Genomic DNA, 22,947 nt, shown 5'->3' with positions numbered 1-22,947 from the left:
TGGCCTCTAATAGTCTTCATTGTGCCCAGGACATGAATGATCTCCAAAGGCCCCCAAAGCAGATAATCTTAAGGGTTAGCGGGCCGTCCTGTAATCCGGGGGGGCCAGGACAACTGACCTGGTGTTACTGCCCTATTGGTGACCCTGGTTTTGGGACGTCATCTTGAGAAACACTATCAGACATTTTTCAACATATTCTGACACATGATAGACGAAACAACTTCATCAATCAAGAAAATGATCGACAAATGAATCAACAACATATCCTTAAGTGGCTCATTGGCACAAAAAAGGGGCAGGACGCATCGAAACAAGCTTTTAAGAACTGTATTCTAACACAAGCAGAGTTTTGACCAGGATTGTTGAGATAAAATACTAATAAAAATCATCTGTGTAACGGAGAGAGACTGAAAAATCAACTGGCATTGCTTTCCATAATAAGTTGTGTTCATAAAACACTGTGGAAGATCTCCAACATCAGCTTCCAATTTGGGCCAGATCACTATCGGAAAACATTGCTACAAAGTTTAGTGTCCTACACCAGATGCAGAGAGCCAGAATCATATCAGAGAACTGCCTCGTATCCAACAAAAGCTTAAATGAACATTTGTTAAGGTAATCACCACCTGGAGAGACCCTCTCTGCTCCTGAATTTGATGCTTCAAGTGTGAAAAAAGAACTCACGCTGTTTACAATTATTCAGAGTACAGGCGGCAACAACAGAGGACGTAAATGAAGCCGTTTGCTTGCACGGATGAAGAGAAAAGAGCCAGTTGTGATCTTCTTCTTCTTTCCACCGGAGCCAGGCCCCCTCTCAGACTGAATGTTCTCCCTGGCTGCACTCCACTTGATCAATGTCACCACAGATCCAGATCTCCCTTATGTCAATCCCCACACGTACGCGCTCGCCATATAAAAAAACAACAAAAAAAACCAGGCACAAACATGCACATAACAAGCACCCGAGCGACCGGAGCGTGTGTGTGGGTCACGGAGATTGAGATCTCTGTTGTGACAGCTGGACAGTTGAGACGTTCAGATAAACAGCCCACAGTGAGACAGAGGGAGAGAGAGAGGAGACGGGAGGACAATTTCATTAAAACAAACACTCGCTGACTATTTGTACACTCCGGCATGATAGGAAAAGGGAGGACCTATATCTTCCCGGAGAATGAGTCAGTGAACTCACAAAAGCACCATTATCTGCATGTGTTTTCATGGCTGTGAGTGTGTGCAAGCAAAAAGACAGTTGGGATGGTGGGGGTTGCTGTAAGGGAGAGGAGAGAGGTGGGGGGGGGGGGGGGGGGGTTATACAGAATACACAGCCGCTGAGCGCATTTGCAGTATTCACTCATTAAGAAATAGGTCAAGGATTCTGCCTGCATGCGTAGCGACTTGTCAAAATCTCTCAAGCTAAACTGTGGTGAGTCTGGCTGCCTTAAGGGGGAATCCAGAGCAGAGCAAGCAGTGTGCTGTGTGAATGCTGGTGGTGACACAGCACACAGTAAAAAAAGGCAGCAGAGACTCATTCCCCAGCAAATGAAGGCAATTTTTTAAAAAAAGGAAGTCAGTAATTCCATCAGAGCTATTGAGAGGAATAAGCAGAAGGCAAGTGAATAGAGTGAAGAGCTCGCATTGTGGCAGAATCATTAACTCAGCTCGCTGTTTGGGCCTCTTTGCTCTCCATCAACAGAGGACGCTCTTGAGCCATGTGCGCCAATCAGAGTTTCGTCGCAGACGCTGAGAGATGCTGATGGCAGTAAGACCATGAAAGCCTCAGACACACTCTTCGAAAAAAACATCCACAGAGGACCGGTTTCCTCTCAAGAACATGAGATATCACAGTCAGAGGTCACTCACAGAAATAGCTCTTCCGAAAAGTCAAGACGAGACGTGTGAAGACATAATCCTGCACGATCCAGACTAAAATAAATCCATCTTGTATTGAGTAAAGAGCAATATTAAAGAAGGCAAGATGTGAGTATTTTTTGAAAGCGGTGACCCTGAACGGATTTATGCAAATCACTCCAACATCAGAAAACTCGAAAAAGAGCAGAATACCTTGCTGACCACACCGCTCCACCGTAAATCCAATCAAAGCACCGCAGCCCCCCCGCGGAGAGGTGAAGCGGGGAAGGCAGTGGCAGAGAAACATCAACCTTTACTCCACACAGCCCCGTCCAAGTTTGTCCAGTCGAGGCAATTTCTCTCCAGCTCGGTGAGGTTAACCTTATTGATTGGCTGAATGTGTGATGTTGTGCTTTCTCGAAAAAAGGCTTCGCTTGGACGGCGCGCCTTCAAAGGCACCGACTTGAAAGTGATTCATTGAGCAGAATTCTTAACATCTTTGCTCATATCCTCCATTATTTAAAAAGAGAATACGATCTTGTTGCTTTTCAGAATAAATTGAGACGATCAACAACAGCTTTGGAAAATGTTTCTTAACAGCAGTTCACAGCTATGATCTTGTCTTCAAAAGGAAACGAGTTGGCAGCAATAAACTTTGTCATATAAAGTTGCTTCAGGTTCATAGCTGATGGAAATACATTTGAGCCAAAGTAGAGCTAATAGAAGTGTATAAAATAGTAATTTACCAGCTGCTGGTCAGTGAGGCTGATTGCACAGTGGCACACTATCAGTGAATGTGTTTTTTTCCCATTAGATTGGAGTTAATTAGGTGAATATAATCAGCATGTGATAATCAAACCAACGCTGAGTGCTGGTTTGTTCTTCAAAAAGGCAGCAATTTCCACCCCGGTGGCTGCTTTGGGGTCAAACTGCTGTTTCACTTTGAGATGGATATTAAAATAATGATGTGAGCGGGTCACGCTTCACATGCACACAAAAAAAAAGGAAAAAAAAAACTGATTTCACCAAGAAGGAGCGGGTTTTGATTGCACGGGGCAGAGGGATTAATATGCTACCCGTCAGCCGTGGCAGATGTAAGTTATTTTCATGCAAATGTAAGGCAATTTACTACTTAAGACAACATTTATTTTCTTTAGAGTCATTGTCATGGGTGCTTTGCCGGAGCGCTGGCACTCTGACAGAGAATGAAGATTTGTAGGTGCATCTGCTGAAAGGGACAGATGAGGTCTAGTTGCCGATCTGGAATCCTAAATTGATGCCAGTTGGCGACAATAAATCAGATTGTTTCTTTTTTGGGGGGTTTTGATGCGATTTGGGGGCTTTTTGGTTTTTCAGCACTTGAGAAGAAGAGAATGAACCTGGCGGGAGATTTATAGAATTTAGATGATGTGAAGTAGATCAGTGACCTTGTGAAGTGCAGATTTATTTTGGAGAGATTTGACTGATAATGAGCTCCGGATACAGACTCAAGGTTCACTTGTTGCAGGGACACACAGGTTTGTGGCGTGCCACCAGCTGGCATATCACATCTGGGGAAAAAAAGGCTCTTTAAATATAAATCCTGTGAACACTCTGCTCTGCTCTCACAATCGGTGGCACCAAATCTTTCTGGCACAGCGATGACTGCGAGCATTAGGACATAAGGACTCTAAAAATAACTCCACCGGTCAACTAACTTCATTAAAATCCTCTCCAGCAAGATCTCACACTAACACAAACCAGAAGCAGCTCACCAGCAAGAACGATGCTAACTGGAAGTATCCTGTCTGAAGAGGAGAACAGGTTGTAACTCAATAACGCTGCTGCATTAGGAGGCGGCTCAACTGTATGTAGCCGGGTGGTAAATTAATCATAAGTGTAATTTTCCACTTAAGGGTGAATGTATTCCAATGTACTATAATGTGTTTTTGTTTTCTTTTGTTCTTTCTTTTAAATGTCATATTTCAAATGTAAATGTAAACAAAATGTAAGTGAGTTAAATAAGTGGTCACAAGGTGGCAGCATTGAGCTGCTTTGGGGTTCAGTTGGGCGCATTTTGGTTTAGCCGCCAGGTGCATTGTGGGTTATTGTTGTCTTTTCTGCTGAATGTGAGCCACAAGTGCCTGAAATGTCTCGCCGAACAGAGGAGACTGTTGTTCTGTTCAATTGGTAGGTAAAATACGCACACATTGTAAGAGACGCCGTAACAGAATGTGACAATATAGTCTCATTTAGAGATATTGGTGATTTATTTCAGAGGGTAGCATGCCAGCCGTCGACTGGGGCTAACGACTAGCTTCAGGAAGCTCCAGCTCCCGTGTTCCACGCTGCGTGGCGTGTAAGTGACTGTGGTAATATTTTGAATGCACATTTTCGAGTTAATGTGACCGTGTCATGATTTTAATGACGTGTGTATTTTGTTGTTTCTGTAGACCTTCATAGCCCACTGCCGTATTTTGTCCCCTATGCTATTTTGTTTCTTTTTATGCTTTTGGTTTCGGTTCTCTCTAAAGTCTCAGATGAGAACGAATGACTTTGAGTTTAGAAATTCAGTCAAATAAGCCGTTTTGCAACTGATGTGAAATAAATAAGAAGGCTACAAGAACCCCAGTAAGTGTGTCCTGTGTGCTTCTAATTCCCGGGCTACACATTTTGGTACCAGGAGTGGGGTGTAGCTAAAACATATTTTTTTTTGCAATTGGCAGTAGTAGCTTGTTTTTATTTTTTATTTGACAAAATACGGCAGTGGTGAAGATTGCAGGAGAAGCCTGTGGGTGGACGTGTCGGAGAGGCCAGCCTGTAGCGGAAGCGGTGACCGGTGAGAGACGACTTGAGGAGCTCCAGTGGCGCCACTGTTTCCTGATCGACACGGCTCATCCAGACCTGCGCTGAGGATTCCACCGCGACGCCAGCTGCCCAGCACTTCGTCCGGCTGCCAAGAGCAAGATTCAGCAGTGTTTCAAGACTGTGTTCATCGTATCCTTGATTCTTGTGTGAACTTAAGATTCACATTCAGACTGGACTGAGTAAAAACTAACATTTCATCATGGCTAGTGGTTCTGATGATGATGCTGCCCAGTTCGACGAGGCATCAGATGAGGTAGCAGGCCCAAGTACAGATGCTACAGCAGAAATGCAGACTCGCATGCAAGAGCTCACCCAATTGCGAGATGAACTTGTCAGGTTAAATGATGAGATAGGGGCTCAGAGGGCAAATGATAATAGCGCACCCACACGTTCATACATCTATGTTCCAAGAGAACGCCAGGTCCAAGCATTTAGTGGGGAGGGTGGTACAGATGGGAGGTCTGTGGAAGAGTTTATTGAAGAGATTGAAAGGGTTTTAAGATCCAGAGAGCAGACAACAGAGGGGCAGTGTGACTACATTCTATCTCTGTTGCGTGGTCCTGCATTGGAGGAGGTTCGACTATGCATGGGGGGTCAGTCAGTGAGGCCCAGTGATTTATACTCCTACTTAAGGAATGCATTTGGGGAAAAACGCAGCATCACACAGCTTTTGCAGACCTTTTACAACCGTAAACAAGTGGAGGGTGAAGACCTCCGTGACTACTCCCATGCCCTGTCCCAGATCTTGAGCTCTGTAGTGAAGCAGTCAGCAAACGTGATACCTAATGAGAAAGCCGTTCTCCGGGACCAGTTCATTGAGGGTTTAAGGGATTCAGCTCTCAGACGTGAACTCAGAAAGATGGTCAGAGACCAACCAGACTGTAGCCTTTTAGATGTGAGGCGTGAAGCCCTCCTGTGGGAAATGGAGGAAAGCAGGCCCCATCGTCCCAGAGTTGTTAAGAGCAGCCAGGTTAAGTCAGAGGTTTCAGAATCCCAGTTTTCTACTACTGAGGCAAACAATGGCCAATCTACTGCATTAGGTGATGTTCAAAGAGCAGTAGCTCAACAGGGAAAACAGTTAGTAGAGTTAGGCAAAACACTCGCCGACCTAGCAAGTGCTGTAACTGAGCTGAGTAGACGTACCACTCAAATGACTTTCCAAGAGCCCAAGCCACGAGCTAGACTGCAACCACGGTACACACCAGACGGCCAGCCTATCTGTTTCAAGTGTCGAGGCGTGGGCCACATTGCCAAAAAGTGCCTGCAGGCCAAAAGAGTCCAAGATGAGTCAACACCTTCTGTAGTGCAGGAAAACTTTCACCCTCGGTTGCCATGAGCCAGGCAATTCGAGGGGGATCTACTGGCTCACCAGCAGTAACACCAGACAGAAGTAGGATCCTAGAGCGTGCAGTCGGAGAATGCAAAACTGTCGAGGTGAAACTTCAGGGAGTCTCAGTATCATGCCTACTTGACACTGGTAGCCAGGTCAGCACAATTTCTGAGAGTTTTTTCAGGGAACACTTGTCAGATAAAAGTGAAGATATTCATCCTGCATTTGAGTGGTTAAAGATCACTGCAGCAAATGGGTTAGACATACCCTATATGGGCTATGTAGAACTTGAGGTCGAGGTAATGGGTCTGACTATCCCAGAGCGAGGCTTCCTGATAGTCAAGGATTCTGCACACTCTTCCTCTGTTCCAGGTCTCATAGGGATGAATGTTGTCAAAAAATGTCGAGAGCTCGTACACACTGAGTTTGACACCACACTACAGAGTAAACTTGACTCGAACTGGAGAGAGGCTTTCAATAATCTTCATGCAGTAACTGTAACAGACAGGCTCTCCTTTGCTAGAGTGGCGAGTAGGGAGATGGTCCACGTTCCTGCATTGTCTGCTGCCACAGTCATGGCAAGGGGATTTAGGACTGTGAGTGAACATGGCCCTTTAATGTTGCTGGAGCCTCTGAGTGCACCCTTGCCTGGAGGTTTGGTGGTTGTACCTACCTTAGTTTCATCTGAAAGTCATGTGTTTCCTGTCCAAGTCATGAACATGTCTGATGAAGATATCTGGCTGAAGCCAAGGATCAGGCTAGGGGTTTTGACTCATGTAGACAGTGTAAAAAGTGATGAACTTTGTGAGATACAGTTCCAGAGAATCTCAGCAGACACTGAACAAGTGAGCATCGACAAACATCCCAAAACACCCACAGATGTACAGTCCATCCTCGACCAGCTTGATGTAAGTGGTAGCCCAGAACAGCATGCACAACTGGCTTTGCTGCTGGAGAAATATTCTTTTGTGTTCGCAACAGAGGATGTAGATCTAGGCCACACTGACAAAGTGCAACATGAGATTCATCTCACAGACGACATACCTGTGACACAGCCATACAGACGAATCCCACCCACACAGTACAGTGAAGTCAGGGAACACATAGGCAAGCTGTTGAAAAAAGGAGTTATCAGAGAAAGCTCCAGTGCCTATGCTTCGCCGATAGTGCTTGTGAGGAAGGTAGATGGTAGTCTAAGGCTATGTGTCGACTACAGAAAACTTAACTCCAAGACGAGACGCGATGCATTCCCGCTACCAAGGATTGATGAGAGTTTTGATGCGTTGAGGGGGGCGAAATTCTTCTCAACAATAGATTTAGCAAGCGGGTATCATCAGGTGGCCATGCATGAGAGAGACATGAGTAAGACAGCTTTCACTACACCGTTTGGCTTATATGAATATGTGCGAATGCCTTTTGGTGTTTGTAATGGGCCGGCTACATTTCAAAGGCTTATGCAAGTCACTATGAGTGATCTCATTTTTCAGATACTCCTGGTCTACCTAGATGATATCTTGGTTTTTTCAGAGACATTTGAGCAACATTTGGAGAGACTGGAAACCGTGCTGAAAAGACTGGCAGAGACAGGCCTTAAAGTGAAGTTGCAAAAGTGTGCTTTCCTACAGCAGTCAGTAAAGTTTCTGGGTCATCAGGTGTCAGCGGAAGGTGTGGGGACTGACCCGTCCAAGGTCTCCGCTGTTAACAACTGGAAGGTCCCAACCACTGTGAAAGAACTGCAGTCCTTTATAGGTTTCTGTAGTTATTACAGGAGATTCATTCAAGGTTTCTCACAAATTGCTGCACCGCTGCACGACTTAGTCAACAAATGTTCAGGTGAAAAGAAAACAAAAAAAGCAGTTCACCACTTTGGCGCTATGTGGACACAAGAGTGTGAGTCATCTTTTGAACAGTTAAAAGGAAAACTTACCTCTGCTCCCATTTTGGGTTTTGCTGATTTCACACAGCCCTTCATAGTTGAGACAGACGCCAGTCAGCACGGATTAGGCGCTGTATTGTATCAGCAGCAGGGTAACGCCAAACGCGTTATAGCATACGCTAGCCGCCGGTTACGCCAGGCCGAGAAAAATGACAGGAATTACAGTAGTATGAAGTTAGAGTTGCTTGCCTTAAAATGGGCAATTGCTGAGAAGTTCAGAGGTTACCTGCTGGGTGCGAAATTTGTTGTCCTGACTGATAACAATCCGCTCTGCCACCTCAAAACAGCCAAGTTAGGCGCTATCGAGCAGAGGTGGGTAGCTCAACTGTCTGTTTTTGACTTTGAAGTGAAGTACCGTCCTGGTAGTAGCAACGCCGCCGCAGATGCCCTCTCTAGGCAGGAGTTTGCAGGGGAGCCTGAAACTGATCCAGATTCAGATTTTGATGGTTGTATTGCCGTGTGTAACCTGATGGAGAGAGGGACAGTTCTAGATTCTGATCTTGTCACTAAAAGTCTTGAGTGTTACAAGGTGAGACAGATCCGTGCTATGGAGTCAGGATCAGGTGAGATAAGCACGAGACAAGGTAACACACCCACACTTCCAGGTTTTACCAGAGAGGAGCTGATAGGTTTTCAGGCTAGTGACTCCACCCTGAAAGAATTCAGGACATTTTGGGATCAGGGGAGGAAGCCTACTGCTAGGGAGCGAGCAGTCCTATCTAGCTCAGTGAAAAGACTGTTGAAACAGTGGAGTCGTGTACAGGAAAAGGAAGGGTTGTTGTACAGAGTAATCAGAGATCCACGTCATGGTGAAGTGTGGCAGTTACTCGTGCCTGGTTGTCTAAGAGACCAAGTCTTAGAGAGTGTACACAACCACATGGGCCATCAGGGCATAGAACGTACTGTGAACCTGCTCAGAGGGAGATGTTTCTGGGTTGGGCTTTATGAAGATGTTGAGAGCTGGGTTAAAAACTGTGAGCGGTGCATTTTGACAAAGATGCCTCAGCCAAAAATCCAGGCTCCAGTTAAAGCATTTCTAGCCTCCCGACCGCTTGAAGTGGTGGCTATTGATTTTACAGTGCTAGAACCAGCTTCAGATGGCCGTGAGAATGTTCTAGTTGTGACTGATGTTTTTACAAAGTTCACACAGGCATATCCTACCAAGGACCAAAAAGCAGATACAACAGCTAAAGTTCTGCTCAGAGAGTGGTTCATGAAGTACGGTGTCCCTGAGAGGTTGCATTCTGACCAGGGCAGAAATTTCGAGAGCGAAGTGGTTGCAGAGCTGTGCAAACTCTATGGGGTCAAAAAGACACGGACAACTCCATACAGGCCACAGGGAAATGCTCAGTGTGAAAGATACAACCGCACCCTACATGACTTGTTGAGGACACTTCCTCCGGAGAAGAAAAGGCGTTGGCCAGAGCATCTTCCTGAATTAGTGTATGCCTATAATGTTACCCCTCATTCCACCACAGGGTACTCGCCCTATTTTCTGCTTTTTGGTACACAGCCACATCTCCCAGTTGATGCATTATTAGGGCATGAGTGTACGTCAGACCGTAAACAGGACTGGTTGTCTGTTCATCAGGAGAGACTCCGACAGGCACATGAGAGAGCCAAAGAGTACTCAGAGCAGAAGGCAGCTGAGAGAATTGCGCTGCAAAATGAGAAAGTGTATTGTCCTCCTATAGACATTGGTCAGGTTGTGTTCCTACGTCACAGACCCTCAGGGAGAAATAAGATTCAAGATGCATGGAGTCCAACAGTCTACAAGGTAGTTGACATTCAGGGAACTACACACACTGTTGAACCTCTGGAAGGAGGTCCCGTCAAAAGAGTTCATAGGTCAGAGTTGAGACCTTGTGCAAAACCAGTTCCCAAACCCAGAACCAAAACTAGGTCACATGTCAGTACACAGCCTGTAGTTGAAGACGTGTCTCCTGAGTCCCCTGACCCAGAGTTTGTTGTTGTTGAAGAAATCCTGCCTCCTCAGTTTATGCAGATACCAAAGCTGCCATGCGTCGCCGACAGGGTTAATTTACCTGTGACAGCACCTTTGGATGACAGTGACAGTGAAGAACCTGAGGGAGGTCAGGCAGATATGGGAAATGGTGACAGAGAGTGTGTAAACAATGATGTTCATTCAGACGTTAGTGACAGTGACCTGCTCATTGGTGAAGATGGGAAAAGACCCACTCTAACAGGCATGGCTAGCAGAGCTGGGAGTAAAGCTTATGCACCTACACCTGCTATTAGGCGTAGCAAGCGGGCAAATGCAGGGTCTCATCCAAACCCCTTTAATTGGCCAAGGTCAGCCTGTAATGCTGTCTCAGTCAGCACCGACATGGTCTCCCAGGTTTTGACAAGTCTTGGTACTGCTCTCTTTGAAAAGGCATTGCAGGGAGCATTTGAGTCAGTTAATGTTTTGTAGTCTCCGAGGACGTTGACTAATTGCAGGGGAGCATGTAGCCGGGTGGTAAATTAATCATAAGTGTAATTTTCCACTTAAGGGTGAATGTATTCCAATGTACTATAATGTGTTTTTGTTTTCTTTTGTTCTTTCTTTTAAATGTCATATTTCAAATGTAAATGTAAACAAAATGTAAGTGAGTTAAATAAGTGGTCACAAGGTGGCAGCATTGAGCTGCTTTGGGGTTCAGTTGGGCGCATTTTGGTTTAGCCGCCAGGTGCATTGTGGGTTATTGTTGTCTTTTCTGCTGAATGTGAGCCACAAGTGCCTGAAATGTCTCGCCGAACAGAGGAGACTGTTGTTCTGTTCAATTGGTAGGTAAAATACGCACACATTGTAAGAGACGCCGTAACAGAATGTGACAATATAGTCTCATTTAGAGATATTGGTGATTTATTTCAGAGGGTAGCATGCCAGCCGTCGACTGGGGCTAACGACTAGCTTCAGGAAGCTCCAGCTCCCGTGTTCCACGCTGCGTGGCGTGTAAGTGACTGTGGTAATATTTTGAATGCACATTTTCGAGTTAATGTGACCGTGTCATGATTTTAATGACGTGTGTATTTTGTTGTTTCTGTAGACCTTCATAGCCCACTGCCGTATTTTGTCCCCTATGCTATTTTGTTTCTTTTTATGCTTTTGGTTTCGGTTCTCTCTAAAGTCTCAGATGAGAACGAATGACTTTGAGTTTAGAAATTCAGTCAAATAAGCCGTTTTGCAACTGATGTGAAATAAATAAGAAGGCTACAAGAACCCCAGTAAGTGTGTCCTGTGTGCTTCTAATTCCCGGGCTACATGTAAATGAAAGGAGAACAGAGGCTGTGGTGTAGAGAGGATCCAGACTTCTTCTGGAGCAACACCTGAGCCTAAAAAGCACATTTCACACACACACACATACACACACACGGTGCAGCAATTTATATTTCATGCTCACACATCATCATCATTCATTTCACATTGTGATCCTGTGTGGCAAAGCTACAATGAAATATTGAAGCTACCTTATCAGAGCCTGCAGCCTGAAATGAAAAATGCCTGTCCTCTCCAGCTGTCTCTCCGCAGTGTCGGTTATTAGCCGGTGTGGCTGCTTTTAAAACGGGATTTAAACAAATATTTACGCACACTGGAAGCAAATTAAGCCCCAAACGAGCGTGTTGATCGTCACTCACCTCTTCATTTAAAACTGGATCTCCTGGTTATCCTGTCCTCCTCCTCCACCTCCTCCTGCTGCTGCTGCTGCTGCTCTTCTTGGTTTTTTAACTGATGCGCTACACTCCAAAGGTTTCCAAACGCTCTATCTGGATAACGCCTGCGTTTTGGTTTTTTTTTTTTTCAAAGGAGACGCTTCAATAAATCTACATTCACTACTTGATCCAGTTCCTTGAACGCATCTAGCCGCGGGACCTGTTCAGCGGCGGCGGCGTCATTCATTCAAGTAAAAAAAAAAAAGAAAAAACCGTCATTAGCGCGAATTCAGTGCGTAAAAACTTCACAGCGGAGCCGAGCCGTCACCATCCGAGCCGAACCTCCTCCTGGTTGTTACTTTACCGGGACCGTGACAGCGGAGCGGCACATTCCTTCAGTTCGGGTTTTTCTCCCAGCGTTCCTCCGGGTACGCGTAGCAGGACGCAGGTTATGTGCGAGCGGTGGCCGGGCTCGCCATCCGTCCGAGCGGTGAGGTTGATTTTCGCAGCGTCAGTTCAGACCCCGCAAGCGTGGCTTTTTCTCACAGGGGCTCTGCCGGACTGACACAGATTAGCGGCTCCATCAATGTACAGTAGTGAGTGTGAGTGTGTGTGAGTGAGCGCGTGTGTGTGTGTGTGTACGCTGCCACTGGCACTCTGCGCGTTTAAACCCAGCCCCCTCACACACTCCTTCTCATTACCGAGTTAACTGTTTCCGCCCAAAATAAAACATTCATGATGGATCAACTGAAGGAACACGACGCGTTTAATTCAGAAAATATCCAGACATTTAGGACTTTACTGACGATTTCGACACTTGTCATTTTGTAGAAGACATTAAAATGGCAAACCTTCACTCACACGACAAAATGTAAGAAGCACCTCACCGAAAAGATGAAGTTTCAAACACACTCCTGATGATTTACAGGTTGGATTTCTCTCTTTTTAGAAATGTATTTTACAGATTTTGAATTTCCTGTCATCCCCTTTACCCTTGAAATCCTCACAGCACAGCCTACCAATCGATTAAATATTGATAATTGGCAATTGGATAATGCATCAGGTTTTTATAAAGAGAAATATTTCTTACCCATCACAGTTTTGTCTCCGCAGCACACACTCAACACAGCCACTGACACGCTCCCATCCAACTCTGTTCCTGTTAGAAGACTGCCATCTATAGACCAAACTGTCAACCTGTCCCTGCTCTCCCTCCCTCTCTCTCTCTCTCTCTCTCTCTCTCTCTCTCTCTCTCTCTCTCTCTCTCTTCCTTCTATGATTACTTCATTTTGTTTTTTTATAATATTATATTTACATATATACACTTTTGGATTTCCTCTCTTGCTCGGAGATGTATTTATTTATCGCACCCTCTCACCAGTGGGACAGCTTGAGCAGCTCAGGTTTGTTCCAACTTTGGAGACGGATAATGATCACGAAAAAACATTAAAGGCACACTACCTACTTCTGGAGATGAGATTCAAACTCAGAATTTTTAATATTTGCAATATTAATGAAGTAATAATATGAACTTTTGCGTGAATAAACAAGCTGTTCTCAGAGGAAAATAAGGTCTCCAGAATACTGTTGGAAGCTGAGAGGTGGCAGGGTCCGCCACATATAAACAAAGTGAAACAGTATAAAATCGTGTTGTCCTTGAAAAAGGAGATAGTTTGTTTATTTAGTTTGTTTATGTACAAATAAATCTTTCTCTTCTGATTAAAATGTCTTCCCAAAAACTACACAGTGCACCTTTAAGTTTTCAAATCCTAAAAGGCAGTTCTGGACAAAACACAGATAATTGTTGATCTTTGGGTTGGCGTCCTGCCTGACCTACCAACCCAGATTGTCAGGATTTGAAGACATGATTGCACCCAAGTTTTTTTTTCCTATAATTTGCCGTGACATCTGGGACATCGTGTCCTACAGATCAGGGTTAGGAGTTCAATCAGGGGCTGAATATATTTCAAGTATTCCCTGCTACAATAAGGCACTGTGGATAGAAACAACATGTTACAAATTCATGGCAGTGCATTGATCTTGGCTTCTCCGTACTGCTGAATCTTATTTATTTTGCCTCTTACTTTTAAATCTGAGAGGAGTCGTGTTACTTTGGCTGCAGACACCATTATATTGTATTTATTTCAATGGGAATGCACCCAACAAGTCCTTGCCTATCATTCCTTCCATTTTTATTCATAAATCATAAATCTTTCATCAGTGATCTCAGTATTGGCTGCCAAGCGTCAAGCTTCCTTTGCATGGCTGAGACCATCATCTGCACCAAGTAGCTCAACGCAACATATATATTTATACATTTTTCTATCACAATCATGTCATTGAGATAGTTATACAACACACCAACACCATCCCCTTCTCTCCTTGCATCCGTGCCCATGGAGGGTTATGACAAAAAAGTAGGCTATCCACATTCTCTGATGCATCAATAATGCAGAGTGGGGAAAAGGGAGCCAGTGTCTGCCATCAAAAGTATTGCAAAACTGCCAGGAGGAAGAAGATGTGGAACAACCAGTGTAAGTACACTAAAAGCACAGCGCCCACTTAAAGACAGGGTCAATAGCTGGAGGGTGTCCATATTGGAATTCCACTGCACTACCTCTCAAATGGATCTTAGTCAACCCTGGCCGGCAGGGGTAATCAAATACAGACTTTTTTCAATTCATTACTCACGGCACCGTTTGGAGGCAGCCATGTTTGGAACAAGCCGTGATTTGTTTGATTGGAACATAACTCAATTCATATCGAAAGGACAGGTTGCACAGGACTGTCTGGGAGAGGTTTTTTTGTGCAAAGCAATGATAGATTAAGCCATTTTTGCAAGGTGAAGCTGGGTTATTACGTACAGAGGAGTTCTATCAGTCATATCTCACTTTAGGACACATATCGACCGACCGAGGCTGGTTGCAGATTCTGTGACAGAACAGAGAGTTGCAAGAACAGTAGCTGCATTTAGCCTTTTACTCATAATCTCGTAAACTTCCTTAGTTTTCTCGGCAATCAAGATGCACAGACATCATGTGAAGAAGCAATCCAAAAAGGAAAATATCCCGACTTGCAGGCGTATCATACTCAGCTCTGTGTCTCTGCTCCCTTCAAGCACCTCAATTTGATGCAAAAAAAGTGTTTTCTTATTTATGTGCTTATGACTTAGAGATGCACCCTCTTGTCACACAGCTTCATTACAACCCTGTCTCTTAAAAAAAAAGCTGCGAGGGCTGTGTCAAGATGGCCCGGGTTCTCAGTGGTGTAACTCAGCCACTTTAAGTCCTGGCGCCTTTCCACCCCAGATCTGAAATCAAAGCACACATCATCAGTCATTAGGGTGTTGTCAGATAGGCGAGCTGCTGGTCACTTTATATTTATGTTAACATTTGGAATCGGGCCTGGTAGGCAGACACTGTTTCCAAGTGAGAGAGGTGATGTAAGAAGCTCACAGGATTCAAAGCCCACAGTGGGTGAGGAGGTTAATTGCTGGAGGTATGATTGTGTGATGTGCAGTACCTACTGTTTATCTCTGGATGTGCGGGGCTGCTGGGTGCACGCGAAGAGGTGGAGTGATGCTGCGAGGCATGTGTGACAGGGAGATAGAGGAAGCGTAATTCGTGGCACAGCACTAAGCTTATTTGTTGGAAGATCAGTTCAATGGGCAAAATCCAACAGCGGTCAGGTGGAGGTGCTGTGCGCAGGCCCCCAAACGGTAATGTGGAGAGATGGCCGGCTGCACGGCTGCCGCTTGACCGTTTGCTGATCAAAGTGCTCGCGCACAGTGATTTCATACTAAGTTGGAAGGTTTCAAAGGGAGCCTCTTGTGATGCCTTTAATTCTCTCTCCCTCCAGCCGTATTTGAAGATATCACGAGGGAATGTGGCAACCTGTCAACTCCACTGAAACTCCATTCCCTATCTTCTCTGACCCATGTGAGCAATCAGCCTGACTGCAGAGAAAAACAAATACCAGGAAACAATTAGATGAAAAACCAAATATGTCAGTCAGTCTTACGAGTACTGTATGATAACCATTTTGGTTATTATGAACTTTAAAACACTACCTCAACTGTGAACGTTGCTGAGTCACGTCAGATATTTTTTTTAATCAGTAATGGTGGTTGTTCTGAAATATCCAACTTTAATAATGGCACACCAAGAAACTTACCTCTCTTAAAAATGTTGTCATTATTCTATTCGAATGGACAAATAAGCTAAATTTAGTCTCGGCAGACGCACTGAAACCTGTAGCTGTTCATCCGCTGCTGAAGGCTGCTAGAAGCAAACTCACAGGAAGTTTGTGGTTTTCCACCTGTACAGCTGCTGCTGCAGCTATCTGCATCTGACTGACCTCATCACTCTATTTCAATAGAGACATTGACAAAATTGAAACTTGCTGGCTGCTAATAACTGGAAACTTCTGAAAATCTTTTTTGGCCTCCGGTTTCTTTTTTGCAATTTGGAAATTCTATTTTTGCATCTTACGTTACAATCTTGAACTCAGCACGTCTTTGTAAAAGCTAGAGAAGTAGCCTTGGTCAGAAGGTTAGAACTGATCAGTCCTCCTTTTACTTGAATACCATTTCAGTTGTTTAAAGGTGTGTTCACCACCAGCAAAGCAAGTTTGACTACAGGATAATCACACAAGTGTTTATCCGGCCCAAACAGTCAGATTACTTTACTTTATGTTAGCCTTAAGCTATTGACAAATGGCTCACATCGAGGGTGTGTGTCTGTGTGTTTGAATCCAGGTCAACTCTCACTAAACGCAGCACTCACCAGAGACTTCAGTTCTCTCCCTTCTCTTCCCCTCTCCTCTCTGTAATGTCATTTGTGAAGTAAAGCACATTTCCCCTCCAGCGCCAGCAGTCAGCATTACAGAACATAAACACCCCCGACAATGGAGGTCACCTCCGCGGATCACTGCTGCAGTCCGGTTGATAAACAGGAGTGAAGATGAATCCACTTTTTTAATCCCAAAAGTTGAAAAGTAATCTCTGAGCTCTCCCGATGTCAGTAAACGCCTCTGGATCAGGGCAGAATCCGATGCGACTCCGGGTGTTTATTCCTCCAGAAGGTCCGGCTCATTTACTATTTAATTTACGTATTTATCACTGTATTATTTATCCCTTTTGCATTTCCCCCTATTTATTTCCACAAACATATCTATTCCTGTATTCGTTTTTTACTTTTCTGTATGCATCTCTGCTTCGTTGTGCAAATGAGGCAGCTGTCAATGAAATTGTGTCATGGAGTCAACTTTTCACCTATTGGTTGATCGACATCGTTGCATTGCCAATAATTTGCCATAATAGCCAATTTATGTATCTACTGAGCCATTTATATATTTCTTTATTCATGTCTGATGTCAAGTCCTTCAAATTTCTACCAGTTACCAACTATTTAATTCTTTCTGTTGCTACATTAATGTGAATGTTCAGCACCACAACTAGAACATTTTAAACGTAACAGTGACACACATGCATACTCAAACACGAACATTATATTCTCCTCTTCTCCTGCAGGTAATGAGAAGACTATATTTATTTTGTAGTTGTCATTGCAGAGCTGTGAGCAGGAGAGTCCAGAATGTGCACCGGGTGTCTTGGGACTTGAACGTGTGTGGCATTTGAACCAGAACCATTATGGAAGTCCACCCCCGCTGCTTACTTCCCACCATCCACCTGTTAGAGTGGGTACCGGATACATACTCAAGAGGCTCTGGGGACTACTGCCATGCAATCAGCGAGCGAACACATACGCTCTTCTCGCACAGAAACCACATTCGTACAGGTGGCCCATTACATCAGTAATGGCCCACTGATGGAGCCTCGGCAGCCCACTACCATGTGGTGATGATCGGCCAGTTTTCCTGCTCGACACTGAGGAGAAATATTTCACACAGGAAGTTACTGGAAGAGGGAGGGGAGTCAAATGACACCATCACGCCCTGTTGAAGTTTTACTTAACAAATTGCAACTATTTGGATGAAAGCTCCATTCACATCAGAGTTGTGATCTCAGTGAGTGTATTTTGAAGAGGTTTGATAGCTGTGATTTTGTTTTTCTGTTTCCTCTTCAGGGAAAACAAGCCGCCCCGAAGTACGATTGAACATAATGCGCCTGATCTGTGGCCCAAATGCGCGTCTCTCATCGGAGGCGCCTCTTAAGCTCGTCAGGATTTGTCAATGGAAAAACTAAATTAAAATGGCAATTAATTTCCACAGAGATGCAATCACAGGAGACGTGGTAATTGCAAGCTGCTCCGATGTGTTTGCTGAGCGAGGCATTGTATTACATTTTTTTTTTAAATTATTATTATTTTGTCCTTGCTTGGAGGCATTCCACGAGCTGCAGCCATCGTGCTGTAATCTCACACATCAGACTTGTGGCAACAAATCATGGACTTAGATGGCATCAGTATGGAAACATGGCACCTCAAAAATAGCAACAGAGGGAGAGAGGGAGAGTGAGAGAGGAAGAGTGGCAAAAGTACAGATGGTCCATCTTTCAACACATCAGTGCCACAATTGAGCTGTCAGGGAAGATGAATTACGATGATATAAAAAAACAATTAAGTACTTTGTGCCCACAGCGCAAAGTAATTTACACTCCCGCGTAACTGCAAGGTGAGCAAAAATCCAAAAAGCCTGACAAAATAGGTAGACTCAGAATTTGTTGTACTGTTTATCAGTCATGCACACACACAAGCTCTGAAATACACATGCAAACACAAGATGATGAGAGAAAAACAGAGCGTAAGACAGAGAAAACTAGTAAAATTCCTCTTACGATGCAAAGCACCTCCCGTTAGATAGCTGGCTGTTTTAATAAGATGTTTATCAGAATGTGGATCTCAGGAAATTGCTGGCTATTTATTTTTACTGGAGCTGCTCACTTTGCCTCAGCTCTTGATAAAGCATTTTGTTTTAATTAGACACATTTCCACACTCCTCCAGGGATGACCTCTTATTATGGTGAAGTGGGCCCTGCTTAGCAGAGCAGGCAGCCAGGAACAAGCTCCTCCGTGCATCTCAATCATTCCTCAGCCACGCTCATCTCAGGGGCCCGGGACCGAATCAAAGGAGTCACTATTAAGCAGAACCAAATTGTTTAACGTGGTAATCTCCCGCATATTTTTCATTCCCTTCCCCATTTGCGAGGTTGGAAATGAGACATGGTGGAAAATATGATGCATTGTTGTGCATACTAATAAGGGACCTTGGATATCCTTATCCTTCACGGTTAGGGAGGATAGTTCCGCAACAATGAGAAACAGATTTTCTGACTCATGAGTGTTACAGAGAAAATAAGACAATCACTTTATCCGTAGTATTGAGCAAACGAGAGGAGGAAAATCCCGACAACTGGCTGCGTTGGGTGGGATTACTGTACTACCTTAGCTCCTGTTTTGATACTGGCTATTTACAGTTCTGGGGAGCAAGCGTGCAGAACTGAAGCATGATTTTAGGGGCTTATGAGCCCTGTTACAGAGAGAGAACAACATATTCATTCGGCACGCAGCATCTGCTACTTCCTGCATTGCATCAATATAAAAACAGTCGACTTGTACTAAGCTACCAGATGTATGTGGGTGAGAGGAAAAATACTGCCAGATATACCAACTAAATATTGTCGGATCGCAGCCAAGCTGACATTTGCTTCAGGACGTGAGACAGAAATTATTGGGCTTCCTGACAGGAAGAACTCGTGCTCTCCTCGTGTGTCACCTCATTTCATTTGGTTACTTCCAGCCCAGAGAGGAGAAGAGAGGAAAAGATAGATAGAGGACAAAGCAATTATGTCCACCATTACATGGCATCACGCTTGATCTCCTAGGTATGAGAGGGGGGAGAGCTGTGAAGCAGAGGGTGGGACTGATGAGAGCTTACCAGCAGCTTGAGACCTGCTCTGCTCCAGACGGGGATTTAGGTCTTCTGCCTGCCTGCCTGTCCATAAGGTAGCATACAATCACAGTGATACCTTAATCCAGCCTGGCCTTTCACATGGGGCCCCCGGCTAGTGGCATGTCCAGATATGAAATGTAAATGGGGGATTGAGGATGTCAATAGGGAAATGCCAGCTTCACAACCTGACATAGTCATTAACTCCTTCGTTTTCAGCGCCTCAGACAGACATGGACACAAGGAACACGTGATACGGCCTGAAAGACCTTTTTTTTCCCCACTTCATTTACATGCAAACACACACACGCTCGTATGTGTTCGTACAATCACATACAGACGCAAAGACAAAAGTAATCCGCGTCGCGCTAATCATTTTCTTCACATGGTCCATATGGTCCATATTCATCATCACTAATTACTCTACATGGGCTATTTGCATGAACAATAATTCTTGTTTCCACAGCTGGAGTCTTCAGGTTTTTTGCAGAGTGATGTGAAGGTTTCTGACTGAGCCGCCCCTAAGCTTCAACTTCCTGTAGACAGAGCAGGGAGTCAGATAGCAGCATCTACTTCAGCATCTGGATACTCGCTTCAATCATTCTGTGCTTTGCCTAAAGATTAAAATTCAAATTGGATTAATTCAAAGTTTCATTTCTTAATCATGAATTATTCACCAATGAAATAGCTCTGAAGCACCACCACCAAATGTATCCTGTAGGAGTTCTCGGCTATCATTATCTATAAAAATGATATTAAAAATGTACGTCTTGCCCGAGGACTGCCTTTAAAAATTCCTCATCTGTTCTCCCTAAGACATTTCTGAGAAACATCGCATTTGCAACAACTTTTCGCCCGACGCATGCAAAGAAGGTGTAACTGTAACTCCAGATGCAATGAAATGTGCATCAATTTCAGACACGCGATGAATAAGCGCACTCTGATAGCCCCAGAATGAATTGATTCTGTGAATACAGAGAAACTGTTTTAAATCATTTCAAGTAAGGCTTTTCAAAATATAATAAGTAAGAATGAAAATGACTTTCTGGGATGGAGGTCAGTGGAAAAAATATGAAATCTCCATATTTGCATTAGTTGCAGACAGGAGGGGGAAAAAATACAATAAAATAGATGTGACCAGTTGTTCTCTGGGTGTGAGCTTCATCAGCAACCTTTATCCAACGTATCCCAAACATATGCTTCAACACGGCGGCCACACACTGTATTGCAGACCTAGTTTAAATAATTGGTTGTATTTACTTTTCTGCTGAGTATACTTACTCAATACCTATTTACTGTCTCATAACCCGCCCTTAATTACTTACTAATGCGATTGCTCTTAGTGTCGATATTAATGCACATTGTGCTGCTTAGTTTTCTCTTTAATTACACAGTTGCTTAACTCTAGTTCATTAGAGAGCCATAAAGGTATTTTCTGTACATACATACATACATACTGCACATCTGACATTATCCATTGTGTGGGTAGCTTAGTCAGTCTCTTCTTCTTATATATCAAAAAATAACTGATTTAAATTTCCAATTTTTCTGCGGATATTTATTGTGCATCTCTGTCTAAAATCTGCATCTAAAATCAGCTTTATTTGCCAAGTGTGTGCTCACATACAAGGAAGCTGACTCATATTGTGGGTGGAATGGATTTTACAGCCAAAAAGTTGACCTGGCTGACGTCTCCGAGGCCACACCTCAAATAATCTTTTGTCAGCTGCAACAAAAAACACAACAAAGATGATTGCGATGACAGAGATGCTGCAGGTGTGAACCTCGCCTGTCCCTGAACATCAATTGTTTGCTCCGTCTCCATACCGTGTTCTGCCATTGCTTCTTCGACACACCAGGGCACAGAAAACTAATCGTATACTGTGTCCCTCTCTCTTTCCCCCTTCCCTCTCCACCTCCATGGCATGACCAGTGGGTTTTCTCCTTTTATGAGTATATGTGTGAGATGTTTGAGAGGCAGTGAGAGAGAGCACATCACTATTCCCTCCCCAGGGGAGCCCTGACCAGCCAAACCCCCCATAAGATCCTTAGTAATGCTACTATTTTTGTGCAGCCTGCCCTGGCATGTGCCCCCTCGCTGTACACCAAACATCGCTGATGGCAGGGAGTCTCCAGCATGATTTCCAAAGACAACCCCGGGAGCACAGATCCTCGCTCTTGTTTTCAGCCTGCTTTTCAGTTGTTTTTATATTTTTTTTCTGCAAGGCAAATGTGTTGTTGCAAGATTTTTCTGGTCACAGGAAATGTCAAAAAGAAAAAAAATATTTAGCTGTCGCAGTCACTTTCTGGAGAATGCAGGGGAAATGTTGAACAAGGCATCCTTGTATGAGAAAAAGGGAAACAACTGTTATTTTTGTTAATGCTAAACGATAGTGAATAAACGACAGCGGGTCTGATTTATTTCAGGATGCATATTTCATTCTTCATTTTGTTTGTCTCGTCTCGATCTTTTTTTCTTTAAACATAGTCGGAGTGTACAAATCTCTGCTGACATGAGTGTGCGATGATAACTTCGGATTGTCTCTCTTCTCTTTAGTGTTGCAGTAATGCAAGAAAAACACAGTATGCAATATTTTTAAACTAGAAAAAACAAGCTGCTGTTCCTTGAATAATGGCCAGAACAATTCATGCATAATATGATGATGTCACAGTGCAGTTGACCTCTGGCCTTTTTGGATAAAATGTCATCACTTCATCATTTTATCCTGTTAGACATTTGTATAAAATGTTGTCATAATTATCTTAATTAATTTGTAGGTCACAGTGACCGTTGACCACCAAAATCTGAGCAGTTCATCGTGGAGTCAGTGGGACAATTGTGCCAAATTTAAAGACATTCCCTCGATGCAGTTTTTAGATATTGCGTTCACGAGATAGGGATGGATGGACAGCCTGAAAATGTAACGCCTTCAGCCACTATCACCGGTGCAGAGGCATCACAATTAAAGTTAACAGTTACCATAAGGCTTTTGCAGTATCTAGGGAATAGGACTGCATAATGTGGTTAAAATCACATTGCTACTTTATTGCTGCTATATTGACCCACGATTAGTAGGAATGACCATTTTTGCATCACAATTTTAATTTTCGCTGAAAAAAACAAATAAAATCATGATGATGTGAGTCTTTGTCAGGGTCTCTGTACCAAACAAACATGTTTTCTTACATCTGAAGACTAAGATGTGTAGGCCAGGCCATCTCTGCAGCACTTCAGTACTTCATTATAATGCTGCTTTGTCACACATTTTACCTTCATCATAAAAACTGCAGCTTGTGCAATGTGGCCATTACAGCATATTGCAACTATTAAGCCCTAAAAGAATTGGTGCAAAGCCCTGCTCCAGTCTGTGCAGCTATGCTTATTTCCCACAGTACCTTGATATGACAAGCATGCTGTAATGAT

The 22,947-nt window shown here is 43.9% G+C and overlaps 1 protein-coding gene across 1 annotated transcript in view; it reads right to left on the bottom strand.

Moving 5' to 3' along the window:
• plxna2 (plexin A2) overlaps window positions 1-12,208 on the bottom strand; it is a 196,881-nt gene extending 184,673 nt beyond the window's left edge. Inside the window, exon 1 of the mRNA XM_073470197.1 lies at window positions 11,601-12,208. The gene's annotated coding sequence lies outside the window, so the exon portion shown is untranslated. The remainder of the gene's footprint in view (window positions 1-11,600) is intronic.
• Between the last annotated feature and the right edge of the window lie 10,739 nt (window positions 12,209-22,947).

This window comes from Pagrus major, chromosome 7 (assembly GCF_040436345.1).
Source record: "Pagrus major chromosome 7, Pma_NU_1.0".
Taxonomy (NCBI): domain Eukaryota; kingdom Metazoa; phylum Chordata; class Actinopteri; order Spariformes; family Sparidae; genus Pagrus; species Pagrus major.
Note: the sequence above shows the minus strand (reverse complement) of the source record. Positions and strands in the feature narration are given on the sequence as shown.